Raw genomic sequence first — 3773 nt, 5'->3', positions numbered from 1 at the left:
CATATAGCGGTACATAAGCCAACTCAAGAAATCTCTAGTGAGACTTTCTATTGATGTCCCTGAAGAGACCCAGAACTGATCGGAACATGTGTTTTTCCCAATAAAGTCTATTACACATTCCATCTATTTTATTAATACTGTTATCCCAGCCGCCACTACGAAGTTCCGGCAATGAATCTACGGATAACAACAGGTACTCGAAGCTGTGCCCGTACTTTTCTCATCATCTCTTTATAGATTTTTGATGGCGGCATATATTCTAAAATTGGAACGATACATAGATTAGCATGGCCCCTGCACCAGGATGACACGCAAATTCGTGAAGAGTTCCATATTTTCTAAATTAGGCTCAGGAGTGGCTGTGTGGTAAGTAGCTTGTTTACCAACCACATGGTTCCGGGTTCAATCCCACTGCGTGGCACTTTGGGCAAGTGTCTTCTACTATAGCCTCGGGTTGGCCAAAGCCTTCTGAGTGGATTTGGTAGACAGAAACTGAAAGAAGCCCGTCGTATATATATGTATATATATATATATATATATATTATATATATATATATATATAATATATATATATATATATATATATTATATATATATATATATACACATATATATATATATATTATATATATAATATATATTATATATATATAGTGTGTGTGGTGTGTGTGTGTGTGTGTGTGTGTGTGTATGTTTTTGTCTGGTTTGTCCCCCAACCTCACTTGACAACCGATGCTGGTGTGTTACGTCACCGTAAATTAGCGGTTCGGCAAAAGAGACCGATATAATACGTACTAGGCTTATAAAGAATAAGTCTCGGGATCGATTCCTTCTACTAAAAGCGGTGCTCCAGCATGGCCCACAGTGAAATGGCTGAAACAAGTAAAAGAGTAAAAGAGTAATTTCTCCATTATATACATCTATCTAACTATCTATCTATCTATCGCCTTCCCTCTCTCTCTCTCTGTATATATATATATATATATAGATATATTATATATATATATATATATATATATATATATATATATATATATCACCGTGATCCCCGTGACCGACCAGGCTATCAAATATTGCTACACATCGCTTGTCACAATGCGCTTCACATTGTTTTAGCCTTCAAATGACGCCACCCTGCTGGCTAAGCGAGCAGGCCAACAGAAGAAAGAGTGACAGAAATTGGTGGCGAAAGAGTACAGCAGGGATCACCCCGCCCCCTGCCGGAGCCTCGTCGAACTTTAGGTGTTTTCGCTCAATATGTATATATATATATATATAAATAAATAAAACATATGCATATATACATACATATATGTACGTACCTACCTCTACATGTATATATACATGCATATATGGGTACAGGACACCAAAAAAACGTCGAGCACAATGAGAAACGAAAACTTAAACACAAAGCCGAGGAACCGGACATTTTTCTTAAACAACGAAAAAATAGAGTCCAGGACATACAAAACAAGGAAAATTCCCCTTCTTCAGTCGCCTTAATTTCATCTACTCCACATTTCGAAGGTTGAAATTAAGGCGACTGAAGAAGGGGAATTTTCCTTGTTTTGTATGTCCTGTACTCTATTTTTTCGTGTTTAAAAGAAATGTCCATATCCTTGTTTTTGTGTCTATGTTTTCCTTTCTCATTGTGTTCGACGTTTTTTTGGTGTCCTGTACCCATATGCATGTATATATACATGTTGAGGTAGGTACGTACATATAGTATGTATATAGCATAGCTTTTTTATTTATTTATTTATATATGACTGAACGCACGCATCCATTTCTAAGTAAGATTGTTCTATACATTATATATATATATATATATTATATATATATATACACATATATATATAAGAATTTATGGATGCAAACATAGAAGCAGAAGTCGTAGTCGGTATTAAAGCGTTATATAGTGTTCACGTGTTTTGCGAAATTGATAGATATCACTTATTTGAGCCTACGGCCCAGCTTACGTTAACAAATGACAATGGCTCCATTTATCAGCATTAGTCTGCAAAAAGTGAGCACCCACACGCTTTGGTAGCGAGTCGCGCCCTTCGGCGTACCTTTAGAGTAAACAATCACACACACACACACACACACACACGCACACACACACACATACACACACACACACTCACATACACACACACACACACACGTGCGCAAACGCACACACATTCTATATTTATATGTACATAAACATGTTTAAAAGCGGTTCAGATGATCTTCGATTAATTCATCTTTTAATTTTATGGTGGTTTGAGAATGATTGCCGCAGTAAGTGATGACAGTAGCATTCATTTCATAATTTTATCTCGTTTCAGCTCACAAGCTGTGGCCATGCTGGGGCACCGCCATTCGGTGTTGCTACAGGATTTTACTTCACGAATGCTTTTTAGCAAATAACATTGGGTGCATGAGAGAGTTTGATGTAGCTGCCCTCATCTGCACCTCCTGTCGTGAAGTTGGTTCATCTGGGATACCTGACAGGAAGTATGTGAGCATGTCATTAACAATAATTACCCTGAACATATTAGGTAGAACAACCAATCGTAAAAAATCGTAAACCAATCGTTAAAAACACTGATAAATGCAAAAATATTCATACAAATTCCCTTCTACGGAAAAATTCAACGGATGCTACAGTTTCTGAGTAGTTGACATCTTGAACAATATCATTACAAGCTAAATGACCGTTAAAAAGAAAACGACTGTAGTTTGAAGTTTTTAAACAAATTGTCTTAAAAGTCTTTAAAACAAATTATATTCGGTTATGTACTCCCACCTATTCACACACACAAACACACACACACACACGTATACACACGCAAAGACTCAAAAATGTAAATATATATATTTCTTTATTACCCACAAGGGGCTTTCATAGAGGGGACAGACAAGGACAGACAAAGGTATTAAGTCGATTACATCGACCCCAGTGCGTAACTGGTACTTGATTTATCGACCCCGAAAGGATGAAAGGCAAAGTCGACCTCGGCGGAATTTGAACTCAGAACATAATGGCAGACGAAATACCGCTAAGCATTTCGTCCGGCGTGCTAACGTTTCTGCCAGTTCGCCGCCTTTGTAAATATAAATATAAAATGTAAATATAATTTAGTTAATATATTACACTAGCAGTATCGCCCGGCGTTGCTCGGGTTTGTTTCGACCCGCTGGAATTGTAATTTTGAAAAGTAAAAATTTTGTGAACATTTTTCTGGTCGAAAGACACGAAAAGTGGCGACACAGCAGTGAAAAAATCGTAAAAAATAGGGATTTTCATAGAAAAAAGCATCTTTTTGATGTAAATAATTTGTGTTTTTTGTGTTAACATGGTCCGATTGAATTTTATGTTCTACGGAAGGAAGAGCAACCCTTCTTCTACCATACTCTCAATTTGGTCAACTTGCGCCGCAGGGTCTCGGAGGAGATAGTGTTAGTTGACGGTTAGCATTCTAGGTGCCTGAGTAACAACCTCGCGGATTTACAGATAAATGAATTAATTACTATTTACAGAATAAAATTAAATAATTCTTGAAATTAATTAATATTAATATTTTTTGAACAAATAAATAATTTTAAAAACTTAAATAATTTTTTTTACACAAACGCGAACGGGGAAAAGGGGGTGGCGAATTCGATTTACATACCTAAATTTTTTCTTTTCATGACATTGTAGCAAAATAGTAGTGAATTATATAAATACCAGCAGTACATTTTTTTTCTGGGGTATTTTTTTTCAACCTCGTCACATATTTGCC

At 36.3% G+C, this 3773-nt stretch overlaps 1 pseudogene; it reads left to right on the top strand.

Moving 5' to 3' along the window:
* The first annotated feature begins 244 nt into the window (after nucleotides 1-244).
* Nucleotides 245-339, top strand: LOC115231530 (annotated as a pseudogene).
* The last annotated feature ends 3434 nt before the right edge of the window (nucleotides 340-3773 follow it).

Source organism: Octopus sinensis, unplaced genomic scaffold (genome assembly GCF_006345805.1).
Source record: "Octopus sinensis unplaced genomic scaffold, ASM634580v1 Contig18715, whole genome shotgun sequence".
Taxonomy (NCBI): Eukaryota; Metazoa; Mollusca; class Cephalopoda; order Octopoda; family Octopodidae; genus Octopus; species Octopus sinensis.
The sequence above is the reverse complement of the archived record's forward strand: the minus strand, read 5'-3'. Positions and strand labels throughout refer to the sequence as shown.